Source organism: Oryctolagus cuniculus, chromosome 5 (genome assembly GCF_964237555.1).
Source record: "Oryctolagus cuniculus chromosome 5, mOryCun1.1, whole genome shotgun sequence".
NCBI lineage: Eukaryota > Metazoa > Chordata > Mammalia > Lagomorpha > Leporidae > Oryctolagus > Oryctolagus cuniculus.
The window spans coordinates 68,892,878-68,910,253 of NC_091436.1; the positions used below are offsets into that span (position 1 = coordinate 68,892,878).

General features: G+C 34.7%; 1 pseudogene; it reads right to left on the reverse strand.

Moving 5' to 3' along the window:
* Positions 1–6,356: 6,356 nt before the first annotated feature.
* On the reverse strand, positions 6,357–6,769 carry LOC100339991 (actin-related protein 2/3 complex subunit 5-like protein pseudogene; annotated as a pseudogene).
* Between the last annotated feature and the right edge of the window lie 10,607 nt (positions 6,770–17,376).

Consider the following 17,376-nt stretch of genomic DNA (forward strand, 5'->3'; position numbering starts at 1 on the left):
AGGTGAGAATGAGTATGTTTGAGCATTACATAGGGAAAGTATGATTTGTCTTCCTCCTAAAACCAGAGAGGGAGAAACGGAAAAGTAGTAAAGTAAAATGAATGGTTGCATTCTGGGACAGTAAAAAGTTCTTGGTGTCTGTAAAAGTTAAAATCTTCTTAAGAAATGGAATGTAGGAACATCTTATCTAAGAAAATTGAATTATTAAAAAGCAATGTTAATTGTGTCCAAATAGATAGACCTTAAGCAATCTATTTTACATATATAATAGCGAATATTTATAATGTGGAGTTTGTACAGAGTTTGTATTAGCACTATTTTCCAATGACTCTGTCTACTGAACAAGAAAGCTGAAGCTGAAGAGAAATAATGAGGCAATAATCTTGATTATATGAGAAAAAATGAAGATATTTTGTTAAAATTTAGGCTAAATTATTCTATTATTTATCTAACACATTTCAGGCACTAATTTTTAAAATACAGGCATTATCACTGACAGTTGTTCACCTGAAAATCAAATATAATCAATGACCATATGACAAAATTGGACTTTTTTCAGAGACAAAACATATTGCTTGAAGAGCCACATCAGTAAAATTTTAAATTAGTAACAGTACTATCTGAATACATCTTTATCCTGATCTCTAGCTTACATTACACTTTTAAAAGTGATTTTTCCCATGCAGAATGTAACAGACGTTGTTTAAATTCATTTCTGAAAACTTTTTAGATTAGTGTTACATTTTACATTCTAAAAAGCATTATGTTTTGGATATATAATTCTAATTCAAAGAAATAAGGAAGCCAAAGCCACTTAGAAAATGCATGCAGAGATAAAATGATATTTAAAATTTGGAATAGGAAATGAGTTCTGGAAATATTCGTTAAACTCAATATATCTTTAGAATTTGCAGAATCTAATTGAAACCACCAATTTGCATTTATCTTGCATTAAATTCTGATGGCATATCACAGTGAGATCAAAAAGTTACAGAAAGTATACCCCATTTATACTTGTGTGTCATTTAGGTTTGAGAATATCACACAAAATTTATGATTAAAATGTTGGACTTTGAATAATTATGGATAATTTATTTTTGTGTACAGTGGTATTGTATCACTTCTACAACTGAAAAGATGCGTCCAAATCCACAGTGATCCTTACATTACATTCCTGTTTACATATTTGACAATTTTGAAAGAAATAGTCCAAGTAAAATTGTTCATTGTATGCTTGAAGAGCCTTTCTCTCTCTTTCTCTCTCTCTCTCTCTCATCTCTCTCTCTCTCTCTCTCTCTCTCACACACACACACACCACTATAAAGCTAACAATACCACAAAAAACTTCAAAAATCACGATTTTTGTTGACTAATGCAGAATGCTTACAAGTTACCTTTTAAAAAATTATATTTCACTTTATTGGTTTTAAATAGCACAGTTAGTTTCAAGCTTAATTAAATTTTATTCATTATTTTCCTATATATCCTACTTTATCCATGGTGCAAAAAGTCCAATATAGATGGGATTTTAAAGATTTCTAACTGAATGAGAGACTTGTCAAACTTCAATGAAACAATCATTGAGATTGTGAAATAAAACCCAGAGAATCATATAGTTCATTTATCATTGTTCATAAAAAAGAAGATAAAAATCTTCCTTCTAGCACTTGCCTAGATCTAGCTCCTGAACCTCACAGAATTGCTAGGTTACATAGCTTTTCTTCATTGGTGGAAGTGGATTGTGTGGAAATTAGAGAGTCATAATGTTTATTTTAAAAATAATCTGACTCATTTTACCTACTTTACCACAACTAGAATTCATTTTGTTCATTTAAAATGGTCTCAATTCAATAAATATATTGCAATGTTCTAATCTGGCCAAAAAATAATATTAGGTATTGTGGAACACAAACATGAACATCTACTGGCTCATAATTTGTAGATGGAAGGCCGATTATTACTACAACCCTTTTAATACAAGTGAGTAAAAGTGTTATGAACCTTCAGTGATGACAGTAACTGTTTTCTCTGGGATGCAAAGAGATTTTTAACCAATTTGCACTTTGGATTATTCTTCAAAGATGTGTAAAATTTCACTTTAAAGCATAAGCAATATTTTCTTATCTTAAATTCTACTAAAGTATAATGAGAATTCAAGGACTTGTAAGCGCATAAAATTTTTGATATCTTCTTCCAGATACGGGTTGTCTGACTGAGATGCAAATAAAAAGTGTTATCAATATATGTTCAAAGAATAGGTTACTGACTTGTAATGGATCCCCAAATATACTTTTATGGATTTTTTAACTAGAGCAGATACAGAAAATAATCAATACAATAGTGTGAAATGACAATGTAGCAGGGCAGAAATACAAATACTGAAAATCAGTATTTGATTTTAAATATAGTGAAGCAGTTAATGGCAGGAGACAGAGAAATCATGATCTCATATTTGTTAAATACTCTTGATATGATTCTGAAAAAAATAATCCTTTTTGAATATCTAGTCTGTCAATTGTAATAATGACCATATCAATGACTCATTTATTAAATAAATTTAAGTTAAAGTCTTACTACATATTGCTTTAGGCATCAGTGAACAGAAAAATAAAAAAAAACATAAGCACATGGAATTTATATTCTAGTGGCAGAATATGAACATTAAACAATGAGTAGAGTAAATAGTTAAATTATATAGCATGCTTGAAGTGCTAAATGTTGTGGAAAAAAAGTAACCTAAAGGAGTTTGACATAATGGATATGGCACTTGGGTAACATTCCACTGTTTTCCCAGACCATAATAGTGAGCTGGATAGGAAGTGGAGCAGCAGGGACATGACTAGCAACCTGTAAGGATGCCGGCATTGGAGGTGGTGGCTTGACCCATCAAACCACAACATCAGCCACCAAATTTTTATTGAGAAGACCATATTTCATCTAAGATTTGGAAGATGGATTGGAGAGAGCAATGCTGATGTAAGAGTTAAGAATACTTCAATCAGAGGTAAAATTTAGTTCTGCTTGAAGACGCACAAGGAGGCAGTTTAGCTAGGGCAGACAGAGGGAATGCTATAGGAAAAGGAAGTTAGATGATGTCATAGGCTCTGGAGTAAAAATACACTAAGTTTTAGGGGGAGACATGTAATAGTCTATGTCTGAAGTAGTTTGTTTGTTTGTTTGTTTTAACTTTTATTTAATGAATATAGATTCCCAAAGTACAGCTTACGAATTACATTGGCTTCCCCCCACCCCGCCCATGACTTCCCTCCCACCCGCAACCCTCCCCTTTCCCGCTCTCTCTTCCCTTCCATTCATATCAAGATTCATTTTCAATTTTCTATATATACAGAAGATCAGTTTAGTATACATTAATAAAGATTTCAACATTTTGCACCCACATAGAAACACAAAGTAAAAAAATACTGTTTGAGTACTCGTTATAGCATTAAATCTCAATGTATAGCACACTAAGGACAAAGATCCTACATGAGGAGTAAGTGCACAGTGACTCCTGTTGTTGACTTTATAAATTGACACTCCTATTTATGGCATCAGTAATCTCCTTATGCTCCAGTCATGAGTTTCCAAGGCTATGGAAGCCTTTTGAGTTCACTGACTCTTATCTTATTTAGCCAAGGCCATGGTCAAAGTGGAAGTTCTCGCCTCCTTTCAGAGAAAGGTACCTCCTTGTCTGAAGTAGTTTGAACTATAATTTAGCAGTACAGCTGATGAGTATAATCAGGTTCTTGAGGTAAAGTCAATGAAGGGTTTTATAAGTTGAATACAGAGTATGAAGCAGTAAATAATGGAGAGAAAACGGGCTAAAAATGAGGACCAGTGGGAATGGAAATATAGATTTGTGATTGAGACAGGGATGACTGTCCTTGGATTTGGAAAGGAAGCTCAGAAACTTTCTTTAGGATATTTTTAATGTCAAAATGATGTGGAGATATTAAGCAGGAAACGTGGCATTAGACATGTGTGCCTGGAATCCAGGACAGATACTGTCATTCAGCAGGAGACATGAATTTGGAAGCTGCAAGTAAAGAACTAATAGTGAAAGCCATGAGAATTTAAATAATAAAAAATGATTTCATAAACTAATGATAGGTAGGATATAGATTTTCACAGACTGTCATGAGGTACTGTAATGTTGAGACAATTTAACATAGAGGAGAAATAAACAAAGCAGATTGAAAGGCAGAAACCAATTAAGTAAAACAAAAAACCAGTGAGTATTAAATCTTAGAATACAGGTGATGAAACCACAACAGACTAAAGAAATCAGTTCCAAGTCGGGGTAATAAAATATATCAAATGTTGCTTATAGCTAAAGAGAATTGAAGACTAAGATCGAACCACTGTATTCAACATTAGGTCAACAATGACCTTTACAAAAGTGATTTCAATAAAACAAAAGAAGAAAAATGTAGAGTTAAGTGTGTTTAAATAGAATAGGGGGGTAGTGGTGTAGTGTAGCCGGTAAAGCTGCCACCTGCAGTTCCAGCATCCCATATGGATACCAGTTCAAGCCCCAGATGCTCCACTTCTGATCCTGCTCTCTGCTATGGCCTTAGAAAGCAGTGGAAGATGGCCCAAGTCCTTGGGCCCCTACACCCATGTGGGAGACCCAGCAGAAGCTCCCGGCTCCTGGCTTTGGATCAGCAGGGCTCCAGCCATTGTGGCCAACTGGGGAGTGAACCAGGAGATGGAAGACCTCTCTCTCTCTCTCTGCCTCTCCTCTCTCTGTGTAAATCTGACTTTCACATAAATAAATAAATTTTAAAAACGAAAAGAATGGGGGGTAAAAGAATTACACATTCAATTCAGAAATATTTTCAAGAAACTTTCTGTGAAGTGCAAAAAAAATGACAACAGCTACAGAGAAAAGAAGGACTTTTTATAAAATTGGAGCAGTACAGCATATTTGATCAGTGAAGGGAATAATTATTATAAAAGGAGTCATTGAGGATATAAGAAGTAAAGGAGAAATGTCTAGCTAGCCAGGTCATTGAGTAAGAGGGAAGAGGAACTAAAGGACAGTGGAGGGAATATTTTAAACCTTAGAAGGGTATGCACACAATTCAAGCTCAATAACAAGATAGGTAGCAGTGATAATGAATCACTGTGATACAGTCAATTCTTTTGAAATGTATTTCTCATTATGTCAATTTTCTCAAAGTGCAAGCACTATTTGTTGTGGGCATTTGAAGAGTGAACCACAGGATGGAAGATTCATTTTTTTTCTCTCTCTTTTTCACTTTGTGTTTCAAATAAATGAAAATAAATAAATGAACATTTAAAATGGTCACCATTTTCCTCATTTCAAAATTTACAACAAGAATAAAAGATGAAGAAATATGTAAAAGCCCATATTTGTGTATAATAAAGCCAAGACTGAAATATGTTGATTTTATACGAAGCAATGTTATTACTCTTTAAATAGATTTCTTGTCTATTATAACAATATTTTCAAAATACAGTTTGTAGATAACAAATAACAGAATATTTTAAATAATTGCACGCATCACATTATGAATTAGAATTTCAATAAACTTGAGTTTATTTACACCACAAAAGTTTATTATTTCATCTACCAGATAAAGTTCAAGCACTGGTGTGATTATATGATTGATTTCCACTACTATGCAATTTAGAAAATGTTAATTCTCTTTATCTATAATAAAAAGCATATAATAAGGAAAATATAATAATTAACATTTCTGTTACTACCAATAATAACATGTCAATAAATAACATTTGTTAATTTTGTACAGTAACCATTCAAGCGCAGGATGATGTTCCATGGGACAATATTTTGGTTCATGATACATAAAACAAGTTTCTTGAAAAAATTGACAATAAGTAAAACAGAAAATAGGGATTTTTCAAACCTTACACTTTTTATGTTTCCTAATTAAGTCTTTTAAGAACTCTGCTAAAATACCAATAGAAACAATGTTGAAAACGCCTTTGCACAGTCCTTTTTTTTTTTTTTTATACTAAGAAGCCAAGAGCTTTATTGATGCAGCAGGCACTTTACAACGAACCCCCGAGTCCACCTTCCCAGGAGGTCGGGGGTCTGTACAAACTCGGGTTTTCCCACAAGCTGTCCCTTTCACCCCAGCCCTTGGGTCTGCACCTGCCCAAACCATCCCTCCCCCAGCCTCAGCCGGCAGCACACACAGCTCCAGCTGACCAGTTGCTGGCCAGCCTCTCTGTCTGGTCCCAATGCCCATTCTTCAAGACGAAGGCATAAAAGACGATCAGATCCTGCAGAAGATTTGGGAAACAGCCAATTTCTCTCTCCACCTTGAAAATAAAATACACTTCAGTGGCCACGTGTCCTGGAAGAGTCAAGTTGGGCGCTCCTTTTCATGCCACTGCAGCAGCACTGCACTGCTGTTTTCTGTGAGCTTCTCAAACCTTTATAAATGTACTTCATTAACAAGTCAATGCCATTTCTGTCCAGAGACTGCACAGCCTGCTCAATTTCGCTGATCTTGAAGTTAGTGAGCACCTTCAGCACCACGCCCTGGTCTTGCTCCTTCACAGCCTGGTTCTTGGTGTTGACCAGAGAGTTCCGCAAGGTGGCGTGGAATGCCTGAAGCATGTCCCCTTGCCACAGGAGCCCGTCCACCTCGCTAGGGTCCGGGCCTGGCTCTCCCGCCACTGCCGCCACCACCTCCTGCTCGTCCACGAATGTGTTCTCGCCAGACTCGTGGATATCCACCCAGCGGAAGAGTGAAGACAGGGTGTTCCGGGCCATGGCGGGTGCTCGGTGTTGCTCAGCCGGCTCCGGAACTGACCCGGGCTCTGCTCCGCTCGGCTGCAGTCTTATTTAATGAAAATGGAGAAATAGCATTATTGCTAAGTGAATGTTGTGTTTCATACATTCTTTTATTATTTATATGTAAAATATTATAGATTAAATATTACAAGTAGATAGTAAGTACACATGAATTATAGGTTCATTTTTTGAATTTTTAAATATTTTTGAAAACTATTTAATATAAAAAATCAAAAGGAAACCTGTTGAAGTAAAAGGGACGCTATGAGAAACAGTGACTTGATCAGCCCTTGCCCTGACTGCTGATGTACAATTTAATACTTTATCCCTTTTAGTATTTTTTTGTTCTAGTTAATATTATTGGTTGAACTCTGTAATTAACACACATTTATTCTTAGGTGTTGAAATTTCACTGAAAATTGATCCCTGTTAAATATAAGAGTGGGAATAAGAGAGGGAGGAGATGTACAATTTGGGACATGCTCAATCAGATTTGCCCCAAATGGTGGAGTTAGAAATGTGCCAGGGGATTCCAATACAATCCCATCTAGATTGCATGTAACAATGCCATCTCACTACCCAAGTGATCAATTTCACTTCACAATTGATCACATTGATAGGTCTGAGTCAAAGGGATCACGCAAACAAGACTAGTGTCCGCGAATACTAACTGATAGAATAAAAAAGGGAGAGAACAATCCAACATGGGAAGCAGGATACACAGTAGACTCGTACAATGGTGGATGTCCTAAACAGCACTCTGGCCTCAGAATCAGCCCTTAAGGCATTCAGATCTAGCTGAAGAGCCCATGAGAGTATTTTAGGCATGGAAAGCCAAGGCACTCTGGAAAAAAATGAAATAAAATAAAATAAAATAAAATAAAACCTAAATGAAAGGTCTCTGTGAGTGAGATCCCAGTAGAAAGAACGGGCCATCAAAGAAGGAGGTACCTTTCTCTGAAGGGAGAAGAGAACTTCCACTTTGACTATGACCTTGTCTAAATAATATCAAAGTCAGCGAACTCAAGAGGCTTCCATAGCCTTGGCAACTCATGACAAGAACCTAGGGAGATTTCTGACGTCATAAACAAGAGTGTCAAATTGTTAAGTCAACAACAAGAGTCACTGTGTACTTACTCCTCATGTGGGATCTCTGTCCTTAATATGTTGTCCAATGTGAATTAATGCTATAACTAGTACTCAAACAGTATTTTACACTTTATGTTCTGTGTGGGTGCTAACTGATGAAATCTTTACTTAATATATTCTAAATCGATTTTCTGTATATAAAGATAATTGAAAATGGATCTTGATGTGAATGGAATGGGAGAGGGAGCAGGTGATGGGAGGGGTGCGGTAGAAGGGAAGTTATGGGGGGGAAAAGCCATTATAATCCATAAACTGTACTTTGGAAAATTATATTTACTAAATAAAAGTTAAAAAAAGAAAAATGTAGTAAAAGCACAACTGCTTCAGATTCTGTTGTCTTAATGAAAAAAGATTACTATATTTAATAGTTCCTGTTTTTGATTCCAGGGGAACTTACCAACATGGTATTTGCCTGTTACTATAGAACCTGAATATGTATATATGTTATGTGATATATGTTGTGACCTCTATATGTACATTTTTGTGTGTTTTATATTCAGAGCATGTATATATTATGTGGCCTTGAATCTTTATCCTTCTCTTTTTCTATCAATATTCACTTGGTGAAATCAACTAGTCTTCTAATTCTAAACTGTATTTCTGTGTTATTTTTGCCTACAAAATATCTCCAGTTCTATACCAATTTCAATGTACATAATTGAAATCTGTTGTTTCCTCAAAATCATCTCCACTTGTAGACAGTTCTATCTTATTTGTTGAAAACACCAGTTTCCCTGGAATTGGTACAAAATCTTTGGATTCATTCTTGAATTCTCTTTCTAAATCTCAAATTGTACCATCAGTTTTGCAAAATATTCTGTAGTGCATACAATATCTTCAGTCCAGTTGCTTCTCACCCTTTTTGTTCCTCATACAATTTACTACTATCTCATATTTAATTACTTATTAAAAGGTATTTAATGTTTACATCTTCACATTAGAATTTAAGATGAGAAAGAATAAGAGTTTTCTGTAAGTTTTCTCTTTAGACAGCTAAATACTATAGACCGAACAATTTATAAAGAAAAGGATTTCTGTTCTTAGAGTTCTAAACATTAGGAAGTCCAAGTTAAAGGGGTAATGATTTGTGAGAGCCTTCTTGCTGGTTGAGACTAACATGTCTCCAGGTAGCAGTCTTGGCAAACCAGAACAAGCTCCCACAGAGGCTTTGTACACCATCAATAATGCTTTAATTCATGAAAGGACGAAACCATTTATGAGCTCAAAACCCCATGATCTAATCTCTCTTAAAGATCCTAATAATCCCATCTCTTAAAATCTTACACTAGGGATTTAATTTGTAGGTGAGTTTTGGTGGAAACATGTATACTGTAGCCTACTCAATTAAAGGAATCCTTCTTCACATTCTAAGTCATATGACCTGTCTCTTCTCTCTTCCTTCTATTAGTGTTTAGTTTTCTCTTCCACTCCATTTTACTTGTTTAAGCAAAAATTGTTAATTATAAAACAATACACATAGAAAGAATTCTCTTCCCTAGCCTCACATTTCTAATCACCATAATACTCAGCATCTTGTTCAGATTTTATTTTCTTACAGAAAACTGTTCTTAATTTGCTGGTTGTGAACAGTCAGAACAAAAATTGACTTTTTGATTATAATTTAAAAAGTTTAATTGGTATCTACTTAATTTGAAATGGCAGATAGGTTATAATGCAAAAGATTCAGAAAATTTTATAAAAATTATTTAAAAATACCACAGATACAAACTGATACAAATACAAATACAAATATGAGTATAGATGTGCATTCTTTCCTTAAACACTCTCGAAATCTAAGTCATAAAGTATTCTTTAGTCTGTTTTGTTCAATAATATTTTAGTCAGAATTTAATATACACTGACAAAAGACTAGTGGCTTCAGTATTTCAATGTTAAAATGGAATAGTACAACATTTAGAATATATGAAATTTCAAATGATTTTATCAAAGATAATATTTTCAGATTAAAACTTATAGAAGAAATCACAAAAATCCATTTGTATTAACATAATCATCTTAAAGTTATAAGAAATGTTTACAGAATTTCTGTACATTTTTCAGTGAATTACATCAAAAGTCAAAGTTCTTTTATTACTTGGGTGTCTCTTGTCAATGAGTAAAATAAGTAGGTCTAATGATTGGCAACACACTTGTCAGAAATAGGCCATATGACTTTGCCACCTAAACCAGATACCATGGCAACACCTGGTTAGTGGAAGTTGAAGAAATATTTTGTAGCTTTGCATTTGTTAGAGCTGCTGGACTGTAACAGATATGTATTAATTGAAAGTAGATGTGACAGCTTGCAGCAGTTCCTGAGACAGGAAGCAAACCATCAGCACCTGTCAAGGCTAAGGACTGAAAAAAGATGAATCAATTGCTGTGATGTGTGACTTCAAACACAGTGTCACTTTTGTGTACTCCTCATTTGTAAGAAGTGTGGGGAAATGTGGGATTTTGTTAATATATAAATATTTTCATCAATGTCTTAAAGATATGAAAAAGAATCATCACCTGTCAAGTTAAAAAGGGGTAAATTATAAATTCAAAGAACACATACAACTTTGACAGTTCTAATCATGTACCATCACCATGATTTCACAGCACAAGATGCATGGATGCATGAAAGATTTTCCAAATCAGGATTGGCAGTTTTAGTTTACAAAACAACATTGCCCTTTTTCTGACAGGTTAAATATGATTAGACAGCTTTAAATATAAAAGCCCTCAAAAATTAAAATCACATTTTCATACTCTTCAATGATGGGCAGTAAACTAATTTTATCTATAGGGACTAATTTTCAAATTGATGGAACACCTGAAGAGACTGTTTCCATTCTTTTGCCAATGCATATTCAATAGATATATTTAACAATTTAGTAATGATAATTTTTAGGAGGCTCTGAAAGTTATAAGGCAATGCTCAAATACATTCCTATGTATTTAGTGGCTTGTTATTTCTCTACCCCTGTATTTTTATTCTGATAAAGTAACAGCTTTCTCTTCAACTGAAGCATGCCATTAGAAGTCTCAATATTTTTAAGAACAGTTACGTAATGACGTAAATGATGGGGCAGAGTTCTAGATGTAAAATACAGATTGAAAATCTTTTAAACCAATTAAGTAGAAATTATAAATAAGTTAATTCAATTTTAAAAGATTTATTTAAATTGGAAAGCCAATGTTAGAGAGAGACAGGCAGACAGAAAGATCCTTCATCCAGTGAGAGAGAGAGACAGAGAGAAAGGTATTCCTTTTACCATTGGTTCACCCTCCAACGGCTGCTGTGGCCGGCGCACAGCGCTGATCCGAAGCCAGGAGCCAGATGCCTCTCCTTGGTCTCCCATGCAGGTGCAGGGCCCAAGGACTTGGGCCATCCTCCACTGCACTCCCGGGCCACAGCAGAGAGCTGGACTGGAAGAAGGGCAACTGGGACAGAATCCAGCGCCCCGACCCGGCTAGAACCCGGTGTGCTGGCGCCGTAGGCGGAGGATTAGCCTATTGAACCGCGGCGCCGGCCCCACTGGTTTACTTCTCATGTGACTGTAATGACTGGGGCTGGACCAGGCTGAAGCCTGAAGCTAGAAGCTTCAGCCAGGTCTCCAACACAGGTAACAAAGGCCCAGGTGCTTGAGCCATCTTCTGCTGTTATTTCCTGACCATTAGCAAGGAGCTGGGTGGAAGTGGACTAGCCAGGACACCAACCAGCCACCCAAATGCGAGTCAGGTGGCACAGGTATGCCACAATGATTGCCCTAAGGCAATGCTATATTTTAACTGAGCCAAGGGTAACTGCAAAAAGCAAATGTGAAAAGTACACTGAGATTTCATATTACTTGGGGATTAACATATACAGTTTAAAAGGAATTATTTAAAACATTTAGTCTTAGCATCTTTAGCAATATGCCACTTTGGGGATGGCTATGCATCTGACAAAGGGAAATATTTCCATTTGTATTGAGGACAAGATTAACAGCTGGCTTATATTCTTAAAGATGCTACAGTTTCTTTATCCAACGTTAATTGATGGACACTTAATTCTGCTTCTTGGCTGTTGCAAATTGTGCTGCAATTAACATGGGAGGGGAGATGACTTTTTGAAGAATAATTCCATTTTCTTGGATATATACCCAGTATATATACTTGGATATATACCCAGTAGTGGCATTACTAAGTCATATAGTATATATAGTTTTAGTTTTCCACAATGGCTGCATTAATTTACCTTCCCACTAACATTTTAAAAAATATTTTAAAAGGATATATTATATTTATTTAAATTTTTAAAATCAAATTTATTTAAAATTTTTAAAAGATATATTTTATTCATTTGAAAGGCAGAGTTACAGAGAAAGAGAGAGGAAGACAGAGAGAGAGGATTGATCTTCCATCTGTTGGCTGACTCCCTAGATGGACACAAATGCCAGGTATAGGCCAGGCTGAAGCCAGGAGCCAAGAGCTCCATCCTGGTCTCACACATGGGTACAGGAGCCCAAGCACTTAGGCCACTATTAGCTGTTCTCCCTAGCCGTCAGCAGGCAGCAAGATAAGAAGTAGAGCAACTGGGATTCGAACTGGCTGTTATATATGATGCTGATGTCAAAGGTGGTGCCTGAACCTGCTAGGCCAAAATGACCACACCCCAACATTTTTCAAGGGTTTCCTTTTCTCATCATTTTTACCAAACTTGTTATGTTTTGTCTTTTTGATACTAGCCAATCTAATGGAAGTGAAGTGATGTTTCATTTCAGGTTTGCATTTCTCTGATGATTAGTGACATAAAGCATGTTCTTCATATATCTGTTGGCCATTTGTAGATCTTCCTTATAAACTGTTCATTTTTTGAAATATAAAAAAGATATGATAAAATACCCTTAACAAGCCCAGGAGAAATCAAAACTGAACTCCAAGTTCCTTATAGAAAATAATCATATCTGTTTCCTCAGTACGATATACTTCCCACCTAAAAAAATAATTAGTATATATCACGCTCTGGAAGTCTAACCATATCACAAAATGATTAAATATTGTCTTTTTAGTTATCCAATTTATACTTAAGATAAATTTTTCTATCAAGCAACTTTTTATATTAGTATGTTTTCCAAGGCAGATATTTACAACTATTATTATGTAATATGTTTTATTTTATACTTTTGAAAGTGAATTACTCAGGACTGGTGCTGTGACATAGTGGGCTAAATCTCTGCCTGTGGCACCAGCATCCCATATGGATGCCCATTTTAGTCCCTGAGGCTCCTGTTCTGATCCAGCTCTATGCTATGTCCTGGGTAAGCAGTAAAAGATGGCCCAAGTGCTTGGGCCCTAAACCCTTGTAGGAAATCCAGAAAATGCTCCTGAGTCCTGGTTTTGCATCAGCCCAGTTCCAGATGTTGTAGCCATTTTGGAAGTGAACCAGTGGATGCAAGACCTTTCTCTTTGTCTCTCCCTCTATCTGTAACTCTCTCTCTCAAATAAATAAATAAAATATTTTTTAAAAAATGAATCACTCTTTTTCAAAGTGTGCACATATTATAATCTACATACTTTAAAATAATTATAAAGTACAGCAAAAAGAAAGCATTTTAATGTCCAGTTTATTAATATGTGATGACAAATCACGTTTCTCACTATCTCATTTTTGGAATGCTTTGTATGATAGGGTTATGCCAGATGTTGACAGGAGAATTCCAAAGGAAATATATTCATGGTTCAGTAAGTATTTATTTTCAATCAAGTTGACTTCACTAGAAATGTTATTTTTAGAAATAAATGTTCTCAAATAAGTTTATAAGAATCTAATAGGAAAAATAAAATTTGTACATTTTATTTTCCACATTAAAGGTCACTTGAAGGAATGACTACTCTGTCTTCCATCAGAAAATTTGTTGAAAATATTGATCTTACTTATTTGAAAGTTGGAGGGGATGTGCAGAGAGAACAATAGCGAGAGAAAGAGAGAGAGATCTTCTACCCACTGGTTCACTCACCAAATGACTGCACCAGTAAGGTCTGGTTCAAACCAAAGACATGAGCCAGGAACTCCATCCAGGTTTTCCTCCTGCTTGGAAGCTGGTATTTGAATCAGCACTCTGATATGGAAGGTTAGAATCAGAGGCAGTTGCTTAAACTACTGGGCCAAAACGTCAGCCCCAGTTAGTAGATGTATTTTATGTTACAAGCCCTTAAATTTATACTTAAAAATGAAAATAAAAAATAAGAGTGTCAAAGAGATCCCTCTTCTACTGTGTTGATAGCAGCACTGTGCACAATAGCCAAGATGTTCAATGAACCCAGGTGTCCATTATCAGATACATAAACAAAGAAAATACTGTATATGTGTGATGGAATATTATTCAACCCTAAAAAGTAAAATTATGTTATTTGACCTAAAATATATGGAACTGTAAAATGAGTCACAGATATGTACCAAAGGTCTCCCTCATGTAAGGGAGCTAAAATAATAAAATAAAGATCAATATTAATACAGAATGTGATTTCTAGAGCCTGGGTGGCGTGAGAAGGCTAGAAAGTTTGGATTTAAAAAAACAGAGGAGGCATTGGATAAGGTTTATAGATTGTAACAAATATACCAAATAAGTGTTAACCATAGAAGAAGCTGGGTGTAGGGTATATGAAACTCTATAATTTTTGTATTGTAAATTTAAAACTATTCTAAGATAAAGATCAGAAAATATAAAAATAAGAAACAGAAATATCAGATGGGGATTTGTAGGAAAACAATTAAAAATTTTGCTGATTGATTGCCAAATTCATTTTTTTGACATTTATTTTATTGGACAAGGTAAAGTTTTCTTTCTTTGTTTTTAAAGTGTCTACTGATATAAAGAGAACAGATTCATGTATTTCACAGATACAATTCTAAGGAGATAATAGGAGCATACCGGCGAATAAATCTGACAGTATAAAGCTCTTGACTTTATCAAGAAAAATGGATCTACACTGGTTTGTGTTTTGTGATTGTACCACATGCATTGAAAAAGTGTTATATGCTTTTCTGTCTCTTCACCTGCTAATATGTTTTTTAGTACTTCCTTTTATACAAATCTATACCACTCAGATTTCTTGTCAATGTGTGATGTTTGCAGTTTTCATCATAATGATAAGATGTCTTTCAGATTATTGATGTCGTTTGCTGAATAAGTGGTTAGAAAAAATTACTTAAAATGATCTTTACAAAATTGAGTAAAATTATGTGAAAAATCAAACAATAAAAAACACTAGAAGTATTCATACAATTCTCACTATTAACGATCATCTATAACTTCCAAAAATATTCAGGAAAAAATCAGCTAGATGTTAACAAGCATGAAAATTTTCAATGTCTGTCACATGAGAGAGAATGACTATTAAGTACTTCAATGACGTGAGTTACTTAATACGGTAGACATTTTAAATAGTAGCTAAAATTTAGTGACATTTAAAAAGACCACATATGCCTGTTTAACAGCAAAAATGTGTTTTTATTCTTACTCAAAGTATTGCATCAGAAGTTATATTCTTCACAAGGTATTGAGACAGAAAATGCCTCAAAGGGAGATGGGTCAATTGCTAAAGCCATAGGTTTCCTATTCTCCTAATCTAACTCCTGTAGTGTGTGTGTACTTCAGTATGTTTAACTGACAAGCTCAAGTCTACTCTGGGAGAAGTAGATGATGAAAGAATGAGATCAACCTTAGTAGCCTCTGAAGGAATGTTTTTATAACCAAGTAGATTACTTCTGTGTTTTGGTTGCATCATGTGTGAGTTGTAGGCAGGATTTTTCTGAGTATCAGATAGGCAAAACATAAGGGCAACATTTAAAGTATCACATTGTGTGAAAGCCAGAGATCTTTGTAAGCAATGATTGGGTTCAAAATCTAAGCAAGAGGTAATTAGAGTGAATAAACAGATAAGTGATTATCTTTTCTTATCACCTTTGGCAGAAACTCTCTCTTCTGTTATGTCATTTGCTTAATCCAAAGATCTTGAAATAGCAAAATTCTTCTGAGGACCTCTGCTCCTAGAGGATTCTTACACATCCTAAACTTGATATTTCCAGCAGATTCTGTTTTCTTTGCAATAAGAAATGGTTGCATGTTTTTATTTGAAGCATAAACCAGAGGATAAATTCTATGGAGTCTTCCAGCAGAGGATATTGGCTATAAATTGTCTTCATAGTAATCAAAAAGGCCCATTATAAAATGGCCTTACAATAGTTTTTCTGAGTATCTTTTCCAATCTATGAAGTCACTTAGTGTAAAGTCAAAAGGAGGGCTCTCAGGATCTCTGATGACAATGTGTTTTATTATGTTCAATGTCCCTTATGATGGTTGTTCATGTTAGTTTGTAATGCAGCTCAGTCTAGGGGTTACTCCAAAGGGCATGAGCAATCCACAATTAACCTCCAGGTTGATAAACTTTGTTTAGTCAAAGATAGCAAATACATACCTATGAGACCCAAACAAAGAATCTTGGAAGGGAAAATTTGTCCTTAGGTAATTCAGCCAGTTTTAGTTTGGTGATAATATCAACTTCCTAATTTTCCTTATAGGTCTGCGCAGTAGCTTTTGAGTTACCTATGGTAAATCTTTAAATGGATAGATCTTGAGAGTTGGTTCTATTCTACATTCAAATTTTACCGATTTTAAGATGTATGATGTTAAAAAAGACGTGCCAGTAATATTTGCAGAAATCTGGATCTAAATCCCTTATTAAATTTGACTTAATATTGGCCAATTTGTCTGTTATGATGATAAGATTAAAGCACTCTATCAATTATAAAATGTTAATCAGCAATGTTAGAATGCATAAAAGTGAAATTAATCCTGAGGTTAAAAACTAATTTGTATATAAAGTCACCAGTTACTGTACAAATTAGAACTTCTTTTCGAACGTAGAGGATATGGAAAACCTTTAGAGGTTTTTATATGTATATTATAACACAATTTCTGTATGTCCATGATTGATAACAGCACCAAAAGCAATAAATCATTATTGAAGTAGCCTTATCTTTTATTATGTGTATTTTATTTTATCCTAAATTGTAAGTATACAGTAAACAATTGACCCAATAGTTTTGAATAACATAAAATTTGGAAATATTAAAATAAATTATACCATTTTTCTCATTATTCTTTTAACAAGTGAGGGGAGCAAATCATAATTTTATTTAACAGCTAAACCCTAATATATAGTTTAAGTACTAAAGGCACATTAGCAGGGGAGTCCATTGGAAGTGGAGTAGCCAGAACTTGAAATAGTGACCATATGGGATGCTGGTACTACAGGCAGTGTCTTAACCTGCTGTGCCACAGTGCCACCTTGTTAATATTATTTCTAAATTTAATAAAATATGCTATATTTATTATATTACCACTTATAAAGTGTGACTACACACTAGGCTGCCTCCTAGTGATTCATTTTATGAAGAATTTGCT